Raw genomic sequence first — 19,849 nt, forward strand, 5'->3', positions numbered from 1 at the left:
TATACATATGCAATAGGCAAACAGTCCATTGAATATATATTCAAAATACATATCCCACAAATCTCCTCAGACCTCAAGGGTGGAGTCCCGTTCAATGATCCAATTCAATCCACTATTCCTTTTCAGAGCTCACAGATGATCTTATAGGCTTCTTGTTTGGAATTCTCCTATATATCTTTTTAATCTTTTTTTTAAAAAAGCCCTTTCAATGTCCAAAAGGAGCTACGCGGTTCGTGGAGGAGGAGGGGTAATGCCGATATGTGAGATAAACTCTTTGGTTTGCTTTCATCTCACATATATATTTTTAACCAGTCTTTAGATGTCAAAAGAGGTTGAAATGTATCACGGTTAAACTGCTGCAAAGAAGTTCTCTGCTGAAAAGATTTATAACATCTTCCACAAGTGATATAACCCTTTTACAGAATGTGGCTTAGCAGTATGGGGGTGGGGGGAGAAGGAGCAAGAGGGAATAAGAAAAGGGAGAAGTTTGGCTGCAGGAGAGAGAAACACAATGTCTGCATTACTGCAAAAGATTCTGAAATACCAGCAGACCTATTTCAGATTTATTATTAGAATTCAGGCTACAGTACATCGGGAGGGAGGGGAGGTAAAGTCCTGCTTAATATTATTTATAGACTAGCCTTGGCTTATCCTTCAAGCTCTGTAAACTTAGCCAATATGCTACTTGTCAAGTCCATCAAACTTTGTGCATCAACAGCAGGCCACAAAACATAAAATACTGGAGTTTTTTATATGTAAAACTCCAGTTAACCATTGTGAAAACTAAGTCTTTTTATCTCCATGAAATCTAATTTCCCAATGCAATTTTAATCTAATTAATGCCGTCCCCCCTCCACCATTACATTTGCTTATTTTTAGTCTTTTGATGTTGATCACCAAAGATTTCATTTTTTTTGACATTGTAAAAATACCACTTCCATAACAACAACAGAAGCAACGGAATGGCTGAATGAGCTTCAAAAAACAAATATGTTTTCAAATTTGATTGCTGAGGAGAAACAAAGGCAAGCCACAGAGCAGCCCAGCAGTGACTTGAGTATAATCCACACCAGCCAGAAAAAAATATATGATCCAAACAGCCTCCATTATTATGAGCAAAAATAAGTCAAATGAATATTAATTTTGTAAAGATCTGAAACAACAGGAGTTTCATAAATAAGAAAATTCAATGGTAACCTGTAGCAGAGATGCCTCCCTTGAGAAGACAGGCATGCACAATGGTTATTCCATATGCACCCCAACAAAGAGAGCTGTTAAACAAACCAGAGAATCTATGGATTCTAACAACGTCCATGCATCAGCTACCACAAATAATGTTTTTGCAATGTTTTTTGCGCACCTTGGCCATGAATGAGAAAATGTAGAAGAAGCATTTAAAGGGATGCTTTTGAAAAAAAAATCCTCTGAATTTGTTTCCATATTTAGGAATCAAGGCTTACCTGGTCTTGTTTATGAACTATATCCAATGCATTGGGAATTTTCCAAATGAGAATATATGATCATACTGGTTAACTAATTCATTAAAGGCTGATCTACACCAATTAAATATCCTTGAATTAGTGCAAGTGAGTTGCTGCTAACAAGTAGACTACCAATGTTTTGGGCAAGCCCACCCTGGATAGCCCAGGTGAGCCTGATCATGTCAGATCTCAAAAGCTAAGTAGAGTCGGCCTTGGTTAGTAACTGGATGGGAGACCTCCGATGAAGACCAGCTTTTCAGAGGTAGGCAATGGCAAGTCACCTCTGTTAGACTCTTGCCATGAAAATCCCAGCAAGGGTTGCCATAAGTCAGCTATGTCTTGAGGGCACTTTCCACCACCACCACCACCCTAGTTCTAAACTTAGAACTTCATTTAGCCTCACCTGCATGTGAAACTGTCAGATTAAGATGGATAGATATATTAGTCTGTCTGTAGCATAGAAAAATTCCTGCTCAGCCCCTCAAAGTTACCAACTAGTCCCACATTATACACAGGGAAGGTGGTTACACCAACGGACAGCCAAAAGCTTGCTATGGAAAGCAAGGTAAAGCACAATAGTTTCTCCAGCACTTGCTGACTGCCTGCTCCACAAAAGGCAAAAAATGACTTATCAAAGAACCAATAGTATTTTCTTCCTAGGACTGGCAAGAAATCTGAATTGTAACAGAGCACCAAGTATATGCATTTTCCACACATTTGAAACTTACATTACAGATAGGGTTGCCAGGTGTCCAGTTTTCACCCGGACAGTCCGGTATTTTCATGGACTCTCCAGGGGAAATGTAGTTAAAATGCCAGACACCTGATGCCCCCCTCCCCGCTGCTTCCAGGTAGCTCTGTCACTTGCCTGCCCAGCCCAGCTCAGCTGTCCAGCCTCCTGAGCACTGCTGCCTGGGAGTGGCCAGCCAGCCTGCCTTCCTGCCCAGCATCTTGCATGGAGTTGCCCTAGAGCAGCCAGCCAGGGCGCATGACCTCTTGCACTGTGCTGTCCGTGAGTAGCCAGCCAGACAGCCTGGCCACCCAGCTTCCTGCACAGCACTGCCCAAGAGTGACCAGCCAGCCAGCCTGCCCAGAAGTGGGGGCAATGTGATGACATCATTTCCAGTAGTGACATCATAGTGCTGGGCTGGGAGAGAGCACCCACTTTGCATGCACACAAAAATCAACAAATAAGTAAGCCCCACATCCTCCCTCTCCCTTGGGCCCAGTATTCTTCCGCACCCCATCTAGTAACCCTAATTACAGATTACTCAAGGAAAAGAGCAAGTAAGATATTACTGTCTATATGGTTGTTTCGAGATTCTTTTTGCGTGGTGTTCTTTCTTACATGCATCAGTAAAACACCACTCAAAAGCAATCATATTTTCTCTTTTAAAAATGCAAAGAGGAATAAGAGGCAAATGAGCTGAAGGAACGGAAAGTGAAAGACGCAGCAAATTGCACATGTGAAACACAGGACAGAGGACATTGCACAACAAAACAGTGAAAGATTAGAATGCAGAAAACCTTATTCTGACTCATTTCTGGCCCTTAACTACAATCATATATATGATATATATGTCAACATATTAGTGGTCAGAATTTCATACTAGGATCTGGAAGACCCTGGTTTGAATCCCCATTCTGCCACAGAAACTTACTGGGTGACTGTGGACCAGTCACACACTCTCAGTCAGACCTACCTCACAGGCCTGTTGTGATGATAAAATGGAGGAGAGAAGAATTATGTAAGCTGCTTTGGAATCCCCATTGGGGAGAAAAGTGGGCTAAAAACGTAAATAGAAAATATAGTTGAAGATGCAGGCAGATAAAAGGTAAGTTGATTGGTGGGTAGGAAAAAGAGAAGGAAGCAGGGCAAGATGAATGAAGTATGAAAGTTGCCAGGAGGACGGAAAGAGGAACTAGTGTGTGGAGGAAGTGGGGTGCAGGAGAAAGTGCAGCGCAGGTTCCCCTCAGCACAATTGGGCTCAACCCAACATCCCATAGCACATAACTGGGCCTGGCCTACTGGCCAGCACCAGGCAACTGCCGTCTGTGTATCTATCTAATTCTCAATGTAACCCCGAGCGGAACTGCAAGTGACAAAAGGCACAGGTTGGACACTTGTCAGCTTCCCTCAGGTTTTGATGGGAAATGTAGGCAGCTTGGCGGAATGTTGGACAAGTGACAGTTGAAAAGTCCATTGGACAGCAGTCAGAGAGCCAAGCTGCAAGACCAGGATGCCTACATTTCCCATCAAAACTTGAGGGAAGCTGACAAGTGTCCAACCTGTGCCTTTTGTCACTTGTAGTTCCGTTCCCCATTTCTGGCCACGTAAATCCAGAGACTGGAACTGTGAACAGACAAGACAGATCTTTCTGCAAACCAGAAGAAAGTTCCAGGTTTGCAGAAAAATATAAAAAATAAAAATTAGGAGGGTTTATCCCACTTTCCCAAAATAATAGAAGCAGTGTCTGTACCTTTATGAAAGGAATATCCTATGCAGTGACTATTGTGGTGGTTGCTAGATAAACTCAGTATTGCTAGCCTTCACACTGGGGTTGTCAGGTCCCTATACCCTCCCAGTGGGTGTGGGGGGACCTAGCACTTGCCTTGTGCCTTGCGTGTGGCTGTTTTTATCTGTGTGCACTCCTGGCGCTTGCGTGATGATGTCACTTCCTGGAAATAACATCATCACACCAACAATGTGCGTGCTCCCATGATGCTTTGCATGGGGCAAATTCAGCCTGTTGGGAGCCAAAATTGGCCCCAGCAAAGCACGGGAGCAAGCCCACCACCAGCTCAGCAACATCATTTCATTGACGATGTTGTGCCCCACTGGGAGCTTGTCTGGTGCACACTTTCCCACGTTGCCTGCTGGTGGTGGTGGATCTCCAGAAGGCTTTCTACTTCCCCCTGATTGCCAGTGATTGGTGGGAAACAGGGCAAACCTCTAGGAGATTGCTTGCCACTGGCGGCCAACTGGGAAACCTATTTCATACTTTGGTTTCTGTTAGTAAAAGGTTAGGGGGCTTTCTACAGCTATTTTTGCCTCCAAGTCTATCCCTGCTCTCTTCCCTCTTTGGTACATTTGTGCTATTGCTTTAAGGATAACTCCCAGAAGCCCTCCAGAAAGGAGAGGCTCAGGTCTTGTGACTATAGCTGGAGGAGAAGTTAGAGTTGTAGAGACTTAGTTCTGGCCTGCTCAGTGTATTGCCTGTGTGTGTTCCACTAAGCTGCCTCCACAGCTGATCCTTTCCCTCCCTGCAAACACAATACCCTCCTGCCCTGGAAAGAACAACTTGCTACCATGCAATTTCCAGGGCTCACGTAGGTTCACTGGTGACTGCCGGATAGCATAAAGCCACACAACTTGCCTGGGCCAAATGATGGCCTCTACACAATTTGTGAAACTTGGTCAGGCCTACCAGCAGCCATCTCAGAAATCAGCTGAGCAACTTGATACTTTTTGGCAACTTGGCCGGACTTTTCCTAGCAACAGGCCGCCCAGATGAGGGATGGCTGAGAGGCAGAGTGGTGCAGTGTCATAGTGTGTGGTTAGAGTGTGGTAGTTAGAGAATCAAACTAGGATCAAGGAGACCCAGGTTCAAATTCCTCCTATCCTGCCATGGAAGCTTTCTAGGAGACCTTGAACAAGTAACAAATTCAGCCTAATCCAGTGTGAGTGTCAGGATCATCCATACCCTTCCCCTTAGCAGCTCCGTTATCCATCCCACCCTTTTTCTCCTGATTAGCCTTGTGGAGCTTCAGAACTAGAGAGAGGAGGGGTTTGCAGCTCCTTATTCCTCCTCTTCTCCACTGGGTGTCTTCTGCACAGCTTGGAAAGAGACAACCCAGCCCCCTCCTCATTGGCTTGCTTCTAAGCCCCTTTTGTGGCTAGTGCAGCAGGCTGTACATGCTCAGTCAAGTTTCTTGAAGTCTCGCAAGATCTAGAAGTTTCATGAGACCTCAAGGAAATTTTGGGGTGCACCCACAGTTTCTTTTCCCTTCCCATTGCCTTGGCTGGGCTAAATTGCCAGTAGCTGTTGATAGTGATTGAAGAGGCCCAAACTATTACTGTCGATGCAGCACTCCATCTCCTTTCTGCAGTTGTCCTTGCTGACTTGTAAGCTGTTGGCTGTGGTTGAGTTGGGGCCTGAAATGGCGCAAACTTTGTCGCTGTTTTTCCAGCCTTTTTCATGTTGCCACTGTCCCGGTAGGCTTTCCTTTTGCTGGTACTTCAGGCTCCCAAGTGGACATCATATGACTTCTGGGTAAATCCAGGGTCAGCTCTGGCAGTGGGGTTGGGCCCATTCCTGGACATCTGGCCCACAGAGTTGCTTTGAGGATAGAATGGAGGATGTAAGCTGCTTTGGATCCCCATTGTAGTGAAAGGTGGAGTATAAACTGGAACTTGATTATAGTGATTCTGTTTCCTGTTTCCTTTTTATAATTGTATGTGTTTTAACAGTATTTATTGTTATTTATTGTTGTTAGCCACCCTTTCCTCCTATTTGGTTTTGGTTAGCCACCCTGAGCCCGTCTATGGGAAGGGCGGGATATAAATCCAATAAAATAAAATGAATAACTGAAGTAAAGCGAAGAAAGGTTGGGTGATGAGCAGGAGAGATAGAAGGAAGCACAGAAGGGGAATCCAGGTAGAAATGATGTGTCCCTTGCATCTCCTTGAGTGTTCCCCTCTTCTTTATGTGTTTGTGTGTGTACATAGTACATGAACACACCTGTGAAGTTCCCATACACTAGTTATCAAAGTCAGTATTGTCCACTCAGAGCCAAGCTACAAGTGACGCCTGACACTGGTTGGACACTTGTCCCTCAAGTTTTGATGGGAAATGTAGGCATCCTGGTCTTGCAGCTGTAATGAAGAGCTAAGCTATAAAACCAGGAGGCCTACATTTCCCATCAAAACTTGAAGTAAGCTGACAAGTGTCCAACCAGTGTAAGGCATCACTTGTAGCTTGGCTCTCAGACTGGCACTGGTTCTCCAAGTCTCCGGCAGAGATTTTTCACATCACCCACTAGCTGATCCTTAAATGGAGATGTTGGGAATTGAACCACAGCCCCTCCACAAGATATATATAATATGTTCCAATATAACTCAAATATATAAAAGAATAAGTCCATGAAATTAATTTGCTCTAATCATAGTTTTCCTGACAAGATGCACCAAATCTCTTGCACATTAGCACTGGAAGAGAATAAGAAGAAAGAAAGATTAACCCAGTTGCACGGTGAAACTACACTTCCTTTTCGCTTTAATTTTTATGCTTGTAAAATTTGTTAAATTAGCAAAGCCATCACAGAGACTTGGAGCATCATATCAAATTTTAGCTTATGAGTCAGTCGACAGTTGTGAAAACATGCTCATGCAATCTTGGACGAGAACATTATAATGCAGTTAGAATGAAAAATAACGCTCACATGTGAAATGTAATTTAATGAGAGATGTACAATGTGTTTTAGTGGTCATGAGAGCCAAGGGCTTATAGTACTTACTGGAATTGGCTTATTTTAAAAGAATATTATGCAAACTGCTTTAACACAAGTCTACCTGTAGAGTAGACTTAGAGTAAGAGACATAATACATATATGATCTAGAAGAATTTAGTTGAAAATAAGTTAAGTAATAGGATAAGTTAAGGGTTGGAAAGCTGTTGGAAGTCTATAAGGAGGGGGGAGGGAAAGGGTGGGGGTTAATATAATATAGGTAAGATGGGGAATATGTGTATTAATTTTGTACTCACCAATAAAAAATTCTTAAAAAAACAACAACCACAAGTCTACCTGAATGTATCAACCTTTCAGAATTCATATTCTGCCTGTCATTGTGTGAATGAGTTGTTTCTGTATGGTCTGTGGGAGGCAGGGCTGCAGCTCAATAACCTAAAACAGAGTTTGCACACACAAGTCCCCCAGTTTCATTCCTCAGCGTTTCCATTTAAAGGGCCTCATATGACAGGTGTTGAGAACCTGGAGCACTTTGCTAGATGAACCACTTCTCATACTCTGTAATGCAGCTCCATAGATCTATGTGCCCATTATAACTGATCTCCATAATGTGTATTAATTTTGTGATAAATGATCAATAATCATGCATATTAAGGATGAGCGAATGTTCTCAGTGTTCTTTCTTTCTTTCTTTGTGTGTGTGTGTATATACACACATTTTGTATTTTGTTTCTTTGTGTGTGTGTATACACACTAGAAATGGGCACAGACCAAAATACAGACAAAGTTCATCACGAACTGGGCGGTTTTTTGGTTTGTGAACCGGCAGTTCATTGGAGGACATTTCTGATGAACCACAATGAACCTCAACGATTTTTAGGCCAGTTCATTTGGTTTGTTTTTTGGTTTGGTTTGTCTCTGCAAAAAGCCTGGCGCCTATCAATCAATCCTATGCAATGAGCGGGGGGGGGGGGGGATGAGATTTCTGCAGACCTTCTGACTCAGAAGTGACATATTCACGAACCAAACAAACCAGTTTGGGAACTGGACAATTTCATGCCGGTTCGTGGTTCATGGTTTGTGAAATGCTATGAACCACAAACTGCAACAATCTGGCACTTACCCAGCTGCTGCACCACAGCTTAGCTGGGTGCCGGAGTTTGCCTCTGCAGCAGGAGAGGGAGGCGGAGCAGTTGCCCGGGCATCCGGGTCTTTTGGCTGGGGGCGGAGACACGTGCCTTAGAAGGCGTCTCCGCCCTCCAGCCTCAGTCCCTTCCACGTGATCGGCCCACCCGCCTCACCCTGTTTCAGTGCAGGATTAGCCGGCTGCTGTTGAGTCAGGTAGGAATTTTTTCCCATTCCTAGATTGGCCAGATGGGTTTGGGTATTTCGCCTACCTTGTACTGTAGCAGGACGAGAGGCAATTTTATATGGGTGGAGCTGTGTAGGTGTCATGGCAGGAGAAGGTGGGGAGTAGGGAGCGGGCCGGTGAGCACCCCCTTGACAATTCCCCATAGGTGGGGAAAGGGGTCTGTCAGGAAGGAGGGCATGCTTCATGTCTGCCACCACCTGTCTAGACTGCCTACAGGGAACCCCGGGTGCAAGTCCGTCCCTCACGCTGTATGGCTGAGGCTTTAGGAACTTGAGGGGGAACCCTTTGCCTGGCCGGCTGGGTCCAGACCATTCTGCGAATGGCTCAAGCCCGGGGCAGCGGGGCTTGCCCAGGCAGGTCAAGGCAGAGGTCCTGGTTGGACCCCGTGGCTTGACCTGTACCGCCAGTTGGCCTTGCCGCAGTTTATTGTTGTTGTTATGTTTAATAAAGCGGCCCTTAGTTCCAAATACTGTGTCTGCCTCTTTCTTCCGACTGTGGGGGGCAAATTGCCATTTTCCCAGTTCGTGCCCGACTCTAATACACGCACACACACACACCATTGAGAACATTTGTGTTTATTGATCATTTATCACAAAATTAATGCACGTATATATTTGTCAACCAGTTCCATTTCTTGCTTTTGCACATTGTTTTGCATACCCATGTTGTACAGTGAGCAAAATTTGAGTCCAGTAGCACCTTAAAGACCAACAGCATTAATCTACATTGTATATAGTATTTGAGTGTATTGGTCCTACTGGATTACAGAATGCTCTGGCAGATTTGGGGAACAGCAATACAGAAGCATTGAACAATGAGTTATCCGAGAGCCAAGCTACGAGTGATGCAGGTTGGACACTTGTCAGCTTACCTCAAGTTTTGATGGGAAATGTAGGTGTCCTGGTTTTACAGCTTGGCTCTCTATTACAGCTGCAAGACCAGGATGCCTACATTTCCCATCAAAACTTGAGGGAAGCTGACAAGTGTCCAACCTGTGTTAGGTATCACTTGTAGCTTGGCTCTGAGGAAGCAGACAGGGTAGCTCCCCAGAGCCTTCTTCCCTCATCTAGGAGAAACCATCTCCCTGGTTTACCAGAGCTGGGGAGGAAATAAGTTGTGAGAGGATAGATTCAAATAGAACATACCATAGAGCTAATTTTAAGGTCTATGGAGTGACAATAAGGGTGGCAAAAAGGTGTTTTTGGCATTACCATTGCATTGTCTGAATCCAATCTCATGGAAGTGTTTGAGACAGTTTGTGATTTGTTAATACCTAGATCTTGTTGAGAAAAAAAATCAGTTGTATGATGTGAGTCTTTTGCAAGGTTCTTTGCTGATAAATCTCTTTGACCCAGTCCCATTGAGAGGTCAGCCTGAGTGTGGATACTTTATCAAAGGTGTTAGAAGGATCTGTTTGTCAAAATTCCATTGAGAGCATCTACCACCTGCAAAGCAGATCTGTCTTCTATAGTATTTGGTTAGTAACATCTGCAAATTTAATGAGCATCCTCCCTAATCCTTCATCCAAGTCATTTATAAAGATGTTGAACAACACACGGCCCAGGTCTGATTCCTGAGGCACTACTCTCCAAGAGCATGAGGAACCATTTACAAGCACTCTCTGGGTGGGATCTGTCAACCAGTTACATATCCACCTAACAGTAGTAGGATCTAAGACAAATTTTCAACAAGAATATCATGCAGAACCTTCTCAAAAGCCTTAGTGAAATCAAGATAAACTATGTCCACAGCATTCACATGATCCAAAAAAGTAAGAACTCTCTCAAAAAAGGAAGTGTTAGTCTGAGTTGTTCTTGAGAACCCATGCTGGCTCTTAGTAATCACGGCTTTCTTAAGCGATGATGTGGAGTGTGTTTTCTCTTTTGAGTATTGCCTATCAGTCACTATTCAGCAAAATGTTTGCATTTTGTTGGAGTTGTTGAAATGTTTAACTTCCACAATTCTACATTTAAGATTTTTTCAGTTGAAATATAAGCTGCCTCAGGCTGTTAAAGAAAAGTGGGATAGACATATTTTAAAATAAAACACATTTATTGATGCATGAAAAACATTGGGAAATGCCTACATTTTACAGGAATGATTGAGTACAATGAAATAGAAACCATCCCAAAATAAAAGTTTGATTGACACATGGGAGGAGTGGAGGAAAAATAGGAAAGGTCTGGTAGAAATGGAATAGAAGACATATCTATATATATAAAGACAAGGGTCCTGACTGACTCATCAATGCCCAGCCCAAACCCCCAGACCTCGAAACATGAAACGTGGAAAGAACGATCCTTTTGGGATATAGAGGCTCACTAAGAAGGGATTTTAAGAAATGTGCCCCTATGGGGGTAAAAAGGGGTAACGTGTTTTCCCATAGGAATACAACTTCCCTGTGGGGCTGGCAGGCTGCTCCTCTCCTGCCAACTGCCAACTCAGCCACTCTTCCCTGATTGGGCTAGCTTTCAAGGTCATTTGCATATGTGGCCTGATTAGGGATCAGCCCAACATTCTAAACAGTTGCTAAGGGAATCTTTTAATGTGTCTGGAGGTAGAATGCACCTCCCAGTCTTCCCCTAAAAGTTCACTAGGGTTGCCAATCTCCCTGTGGTGTAGGGTTTCCAGCCTCCAGGGGGTGGCTGGAGATCTCCCAGAATTACAACTGATCTCCAGGTGACAGAGATCAGTTCCTCTAGAGAAAATGGCTGATTTGGAGTGTGGACTCTATGGTATTATACCATTCTGAGGCCCCTCCCCTCCCCAAACACCACTCTATCCAGGCTCGACCCCCAAAATCTCTAGGAATTTCCCAACCTGGACCTGGCAACCCTACTGTGAGGCCTGCCTACTTGCACCCCCCCCCCTCTGATGGGTCAGCTGTGGAACTCTGTGTTCTGAGGTAAAAGTCAGGTAAAGGAAACTGCAGACAATTGAAGAAAGAGTATAAGACTCCTGAATAGGGATTTTATATAAAACTCAGTATGGCAACTGAATTTTTAAATGTTCATGGGGAGATGGTGCACGATCTTTCTAGGGCCACTTCAATGTGAACCTCTTGCATAAGCCTGCAGAAGTGCCCACCACGCCACCCCTCCCTAAGCCAATTTCCACCTCACAACTCTTGGAACTATCACCTCTTACAGCCGCCAAGAAGCCTTCTGGCAGACATCGTGCAGGATACATCGACACTAAAAGGAGGAAGCAACTTAGAGATGTGGCAAAGTGATATGCACATCATACTGCTGTGGTGCACCAAGCAACAATGGCTAAATACCAGCAAGATCACCCCAAGGTGCACAGAGTGGCAGAGTCTCTCTGTGAGCAAAGCAATCCTGGAAGCCAAGTAGAGAGGCACTTACTTCTATGGAAGGTCAAGGCTCACTCAGCCATGGCATATGATCCTTCACTACCTTCAAGCTGCCTCTTGACCTCAATCATGCAAAAACTTTCCTGTTCAGTATCTCAAAACAAAGTAACATGGTGCTGCGGAACTGTAAGCTCATTGTTTGGGATGAGAGCACCATGGTGCACAAGGAGTGTTTTGAGGCACTGAGCATAACCCTCAAAGATGTCAGGGGAAACGAGAGAGTGAGGGAGGGAGTCACTGTGATGCTGGCTGGAGACTTCCGGCAGACTCTGCCAGTAGTCCCAAGGGGAACTTGAGCTGACGAGGTTACCGTGTGTGTCAAGGAGTTGTATCCGTGGCTCCTCATCAGGAAACTCTCACTAAGAAAGAACAAGAGGCGAGGTAATCGTTGGGAAATTCTCTGAACTCCTATTAAAAATAGGTGACAGAGAGTATTCTGAGTCCAAGGGAAAGGTGACCATCCCTGCAGGCCTGGGCACAGTAGTGACGACCCTAGCAGACCTAAAAGCCACGATATATCCTGATATCATCAGTATCATGGAGAAGTCCATGGACTGGCTGTGCAAGCGTGCCATTCTGACCCCTCCCCCAGATCGGCAAGGCTGCCATCATTAATGAAACACAACTTAACTCACTCAAAATGTAGTACAGATCTATGGACTCAGTGGTGCAAATGGACGATGTGGTCCACTACCCCGTGGAGGTCCTCAACACACTCAACCTTCCTAGCTTCCCAGCCCACAAGCTTCTCCTCAAAGTGAGGGCTCCAGTGATGCTGCTCCAGAACCTCAGTGATGCTGCTCCAGAACCTATAGCCAAACCCTGCAATGGCACCAGACTATGAGTGAAAGCCTCCACAGGAACATCATCAAGGCCACATTGTTCACCAACAGTGCTCGGGAGGGGGTGTGTGTGTCAGTGTTCATACCACGTATACCACTCATTCCATCAGAGAACCCCTTCAGATTCAAGAGACTGCAGTTTCCCCTCAAGGCCTGCTTTGCTATGATGATGAACAAGTCTCAGGGGCAGACACTGAAGGTGGCAAGAATTGACTTGAGGGAGGACTGCTTCTCACATGGGCAGTTCTACGTGGCCTGCTCCAGACAGTGAGCTCACCCAGCAGCCTGGTGATCCTAGCACCTGAGGGGAAAACCACCAATGAGGTCTACAAAGAGGTCCTTCAGTAGAAAAAAAAATCCGGTTGTACGTATTTTTCACTTTATTTATTGCACGACAATCTTTTTCCTTTTAAAATCTCTTCAATAAATGTTACATTTCAAAATTCACTTCATTGGTTTTTGGCATCAACATGCTTCGCTTTGCTCAAACATCTTTGTGAAGCTCAGGTACTATGCTATTATACTACAAAACCTACTAACCTCCCCCCCCCACACACACAAATAAAAAAATATTATATACCTATAAGTATTATAACTGGATTTAAAGTAGTTAAATACCATAGCAAAGCGTGAGTATCAAGCTAGTTTTAAATAATCCCTTCTGTAAATGTGTAAGGGTCCGTGCCTGCACTATGCTGTTTATGTTATGTTATTCTATCTTTAACAAACCTTTTAAAGTCACTATTTCCTGTGATATTGGTCCAGTGCATTTATATAAAACTGGGAGCTGTGTAGCTTTGTAATCCTTTCTTAGTTGTGACAAAAAAGTGTGTTTAATGTTCTGAAACAGCTATAGCATGATACTGGCTGCTGTGCTTTCATGCATTCTTTTCTTAAGTTTAGATTACCTTCCCCTTATTAGTATGAGATATTTACAGTGCACAAAGAAAATAACCACGGCCCTTTTCATACTGCTTACCTTGAGTCGCAACGATGCGGAACATCGCGCTAAAATGCAGAACATCGCGTTTTCTCGCGCAAGATTTGCGCGATGTCACGCAAATCTCGCATGAGAAAACGCGATGTTCCGCCTTTTTAGTGCGATGTTCCACGTCGTTGCGACTCAAGGTAAGCAGTGTGAAAAGGGCCCCTATATGAAGGACCATCTCTTCTGATATGAACTAGTGCGGCAATTGTACTCCTTATAGCTGGATCTTTCAGCCTTCTCCTTGCTTTCAACAAGATTGCCCATTGTGACTCAGGCCTTCTCCATAGCTGCCCTGCTGCTGTGGAACAGCCTCCAGGAAGAAGTGGGTTGGGTGCTTACACTTGAGGCTTTCCTGAAAGGTTGTAGAGCAGCTGTTGAAGAGAGATTATGGTGCAACTTGAAGGTTATAAATGTGGGCTCTGGCTTATTTGTATAATGAGCCCGCTTGTGGGAAGGGCGAGTTAGAAATGTAAATAATAATAATAATAATAATATGTTTAATGGTTTAAATATTTATTTATTGAAATGTTTATATGTTGCTTCTCCACATGGTCCAAGGTAGTTCAAAGATTCTTTTGTAATTTGTTGTTGTTACCCACCTTGGGTCCTGACAGTTTCAGGATAAGCTATACCAGTTGGACTTCAGGCTGAAATGCATATTAATATTTTTGCATGGTGTTTATTGTAAATTATATATGTAATATTCATATGTAGTATTTATTGTGAATTATATTTATAGCCCTTTGGCACCTTGCACTTTGCACTGAAAAATCATAAAAATTAATTAACTATTTATTAATATATGTATGAATCAATTATATCTCTGGTGTTTTTTTTCTCATAAGATAGCACTTCTGCACTTGAAGGAGCCCCCCTTTTAGTTGTATTTGAGTCTCAGGATAAAGGCAGAGGTACATAAATTCTCTAAATAAGTAAAATACTGTCATCAATGCATATCTCAGGCATCTGGTCCACCAGCAGTGTTGTATGGCAGAGACAGCAATTAAATCTTGAGAGAATATGCATCTGGTACCATGCAAATGATGTAAATTTTGAGCCAGGTAATTTGGTGTGTCAACATGTGTGACAAAATTGCCCAATATACGTTTCTTCTCCCCAAAGGGAACAGGGCAAGGATCATGCAAAGTTATATGTGAGTTTGTACAAACAATTGCTCAGTTCACGTATGTCACATGGGCCTTTCCACACGCTGTTAAAGAGATGGCCCACTCACTGAACTCTGGCTTTTTTTCCAGTCACTCCATACGTCTCTGATTTCAAAGCGGAAGCAGGCAGTTTGGCTTCTGTTATTTCGGTGTTTTTTCTGAGAATGGAATTTCCCACACTTTCCTGCACCAGCTAAAAAATGTTGAAAAAACAGAAGCCAAACTGCCTGTTTCCGCTTTGAAATCGGAGACATATGGAGTGAGTGAAAAAAAATGCCGCAGTTCAGTGAGTGGGTAGTCTCTTTAACTGCGTATGGAAACGGACATGGTGTCAAGCTCTTGCATTCTCTTTACATTCTGTTACTGGTTCTTGCCCCTCAGAAGACATAATTTCAGGGTAAAATGTCTAGGACAGAAACAGATCCACACATTTCCAAAACTGGGAGCCATATTTAATTAAATATTCAAGGTGCTTCTTCTGTTTCAGGACTGCCTAGACCAGTTGTGCTTAGTCCCTGGCTCATGAACAGCTACTTTCATAATTACCATCATCCAAAAGAGCCACATTTACTTCCATACCTGGCATGAGGCTACATTTCAGGGAGGCTCACAGCTTACCTGTTCCTTTAGTGGTTGCTGTTTCAAAATAGGAACCATTTGCCAGCCACAAGTCCTGCCAAGCAAGGGCTTTGTCCACTTTTCTGAAACATAAGGCAAGTGCAGGAGGAAAGGCAATTCAACCCTTTCCCCACTAGAGCTTTAAAGGCCAAATGGAGAAAAATGGGGGGAATAGACAGCATGTTGGTGTTGTGCCAGAATGCAAATAAAATTGTGGAAGTAATGTCATGACCTCAGAGAAAATGCACAAGGATTCATTCTAAACTCTGTCACAGGTAGACATGGTCACGAACCCAAAAAATTTGACAACTCTGCAGTTCGTGGTTCGGTGCCGACGACGATCCTGAGGTCGCGAACCGCAACGAACATTCCTGTTGCCGAACTGGTTCGAGGTTTGTGGTTCGTGGGCATCAGAATTGCCCCCATTGGAGTTAGAGAGCCCATATTCCCAGGGGGTGTTTAACAAGCTCTCCAGCCATTACCCAAGTTTGGTCAAGACTGCAATAGGGATCCAAGCTCCAATTAAACTCTCTGTCTCTCTCCCCAAAGGCTAGCAAGTAGCAAGCAGCAGCTCTGTCACACTCCACTGCTCGCTGAAAGTGAAACCCAGCCTGGCAGCCCATGGCTATTTATAAGCTCAGGTCCCATTCAGCAACGCAGGAGGTCTGTGTTTGGCCATCAGAGCTGCCTATCAGGGTTTGCAGGGATGAGATTGGAGTGCCCATGGCTAAAGAACACCCCCTTCCCCCTCCCTCCCCTGGGTGTCTTCTCCCAACTTGTAACTGCTTTGCAGCTCCATGGTTGGAAGGAAGACCTGCCGATCAAGGTAAGCTGGGCTTCCATTTGGGTTTCCATGGCGACAGAAGGAGCACAGAAAGAGTTCAGGCATTCCCCTAGCTCTGTTTCCAGGGAAATTGATTGCTGGTGCCTGACTGTCTGGTTTCCTGAACCGTGGCTGAATGCACTGAATCAGGCTTCTTCCAAATGCTGCTTTATTGGACGAGGACAATCATGAACCACCGGATCGCGATCACACAATCACCAATTTCGTGGGTTTTTGAAGTTCGTAATGTAGTTCGTGCCCATCTCTAGTCATAGGTGAGTTGGATTTACGGTTAATGTAATTCTGTCTAATTGTCACCTGTGTTTGTAACTCTTCTAGCAAATCCTAGAATATTCCCCTGATGTCATGATTAGACATGGGCACGAACAGCATTACAAAAGAAAAAATGCACAAACAGCGTAATCTGCTGTTCTCGAACAAGCTGTTCGTGAGGCCCCATCCTAAATGAACATGTGGTCATTGCAAGCCTCGTTCTGGGCTCAGTGAGAGTGAGGACTCCTCAGGAGGAGAGGGGCTCCATGTAGCCGGTAATCAGGAGCCGCAGCTGCTGGCTAATCAGAGCTTACAGCCAGTAGCTGAGGCAGAGCCACCAGTACTCTCCAGCCCCAGCACCATAGGGGAAGCTCAGCCACAGACTACCATAGGGGAAGCTAAGTCAGGAGCGGCCTGCAGCCGCACTGATAAGCACTGATAAGATCCAAAGGCTGGCCTGTGGCCTGCAAGCTGTTCGTGAGGCCCCATCCTAAAGGAAGAGGTGGTCATTGCAAGCCTCCTTCTGGGCTCAGTTAGAGCGGGGACTCCTCTGGAGGAGAGGGGCTCCATGTAGCTGTTAATCAGGAGCCGCAGCTGCTGGCTAATCAGAGCTTACAGCCAGGGGCTGAGGCAGAGCCACCAGTACTCTCCAGCCCCAGCACCACAGGGAAAGCTGAGCCACAGACTAACATAGGAGAAGCTCAGTCATAGGGGAAGCTCAGCCTGTGGCCACACTGATAAGATCCAAAGGCTGGCCTGCAGCCCCTGCGTTCTTTTAAAATATAAATAACATAAATATAAATAACATAAATAATAAAGGGGAAGCTCAGTCAGGAGCGGCCTGCGGCTGTATGGATGAGCACTGAAAAGAACCAAAGGCCAGCCTGTGGCCCGCGGCTCGCGGCCCGCGGCCCTTCCCAGATATACTAATGATTCTCTCCTTTCTGCTTTTTGCACAGTGAAGCAATCACATTACACTGTAGAACATAATTTGTGCTTGTTTGCATCTCAATATCCTTGCAAGTTACCCCTAAAGATTGTTTATTTTCCATCATCCCCTGTTTTCATAGGTAAACATTTATAAATTCTGGACAAAGCCCTGTTTTTTCTGTAAATATCATTTAATACATAAAAAGATCTCAGACTTTGACAGACTTAGGATGAGATACACAACATGTAATTCCTAAAGTGCCTGATACTCCATATATATTTATATGTGTCTAAATCATTTTATCATCCACTTAATAGCAGAACAAATTAGTCATAGCCTCTGATTTGGTACACATTATGCTGAGACATGCCCACACTAATATGCTTTCTGATAAAGTAAATGCTTACCCTGTCGGAGTACAAATCTTATTTGGACTCTAGTAAAGTCAAGGGACAGAGAGCTGAGTCTGCAGCAAGACTGCTTACTCAAAGAGAATTTGAGATTTATTAGCAGATTTCATTAAATATATGGTTGCCCTGAGCAGTCAAGGTTGGGAAATGGGGATGTAATAACTAACCAGCTTGTATGAAGGAAAAGGAGTTTGCTTAGTTGAAGAGCAGGAAAATGGCATCAACAAAAATATACACAGTGTCCAAATGAAATGCATGCTTGCTTTTATTAGTAGTGAGAAGCTGCTCCTAAAATTAGCAAGGAGCTACAGCTTTTAAAAAATAATTATTGTGAATGAGGCCCCAAAGAGGATAAAAAGTACATCAATAGATAAGGTGGCTTATGACAGTGATAAAATCAGAACTGCAGAAAACATAAAACCCAGGAGCAGCATGTAAAACCAGAAAACAGAAAAGCTAAAGACTGGGGTAGGGATGAGGATGGGAAAAATCCAAGTTATGGAAATCTTGGGTAAACAGGACAAACTCTGTCTCAGCCCCAAGAGATCCTCACCTTGCCATGGAAGCTTGGTGGGTAACGTTGCGTAAGTTACACGCTCTCATCCTAAAATACACAAAACCCAGACTGGCTAGGACTCTTCTACACACATGGCTGTGGGAGGGAGAATAGAAAAGGAGCTGTTCTTCATCTCTCTGTGAGTGACTGGGGGCGGGGAGCACAACGATGTGAAGGACAGTATCCTCTTTATGCACACTCCCATTTGCATCTTCCAACAGGGAAGTGGGAGAAAATGCCGGGTACTGGAGTTTCCAAATTAGGTTAATCTATCTCTTTTTTTCATTTTTTATCAATCTCTGCACAATAGTTTCTGGAGCCTGCCAACCCATAAAGTTGTGGCAGTGCCCCCCAATAGTCTTTAATCAGCAGAGGGTGGGACGGTGACTTGCTGCTCCTGCGGATGCTTGGATAGAATGGCGCTGACCACTCAGCTGGACCAGCGCAGGATGGATGCTCCTCCTCCTCCAAGTAATCCCGCCTCCAATGCATCCTGCACCTGGTGCCAACCCAGCTTGCCAGTAAGTCGTCAGCTTACTTTTCTAAAAGAATAAAGCTTCTGTTTGTTTAAGATATAAAAAGATTGACGAAATCCCTACCTATGTGCCTTGCCTGGGTCAGTATTACCAAAGAGTCTTGATTGATGGACCTCCTGTCATTAAACTGAGATGGTGGTGGTATAAAACCAGGAGGGTGGGGAACAGCTAGGGAAGGGTTGATGTGAGGATAAACTGAAGGAAAGAACAATGTAAAGTGCTTTGGATCTCCATTAGGGGGAAAGGCAGGGTATAAAACTAACAAACAAGTAAGCAAATACATACTAAGCAAGCAGTATATGTTTGCTTATATGTGGAGCCCTCTTAAGAGGGGGCTCCACAAACAAGGCACAACCCTAGAAAGGCCTTTTGGTCAACAGCCGTCTCATTTCAGAAGGTGGAGGCTTCTTGATGAAGATCTCAATTGCAGGATCAGTTCATATGGGTGAAGTCAATCTCTTTGGAACCATAGTCCCAGACTGATAGAGCTTCAAAGCTCAGTGTTTTCATCGGGAGGTATAAACAATCTAGAAGTGAATGTTGATCTTGAGTCTGTTCATTCATTGCAGATTGCTCAATCTTTCAGATAAGAGATAAACTCTTCACATGGAAAATCCAGGTCATTGGTTCCATCACTACCTTGATTCAATTAATTGAACCTGAAGAGACGTTCTTAAAACTGACTCTACATGAAAGATAGTGAGGGCAGCCACTATTTGTCTCCAGCCTCTTATATTCAGAGACATACTGCTTCTGAACTTGGAGGTACCATTTCGTTAGCATGGCTGATAGGAGGAGCTTCCATGACAAAGATGAGATGGAGAGGCAGGAGGAATTGGGGTGTGTTGAGCTAAAGGAAGGTTTAGCTTGGTAAGATAGGCAGCAACACTGCCTTTTCAAAGGGGCTAGCCTTTCTTGAAAGTAATCATAGGAGAATGAAAGGGAAATGTCATGTAATGCCAACGGCTGATTCCACACATGTTGGATAATGCACTTTCAATGCACTTTATC

This window comes from Eublepharis macularius, chromosome 8, assembly GCF_028583425.1.
Source record: "Eublepharis macularius isolate TG4126 chromosome 8, MPM_Emac_v1.0, whole genome shotgun sequence".
Taxonomy (NCBI): Eukaryota; Metazoa; Chordata; class Lepidosauria; order Squamata; family Eublepharidae; genus Eublepharis; species Eublepharis macularius.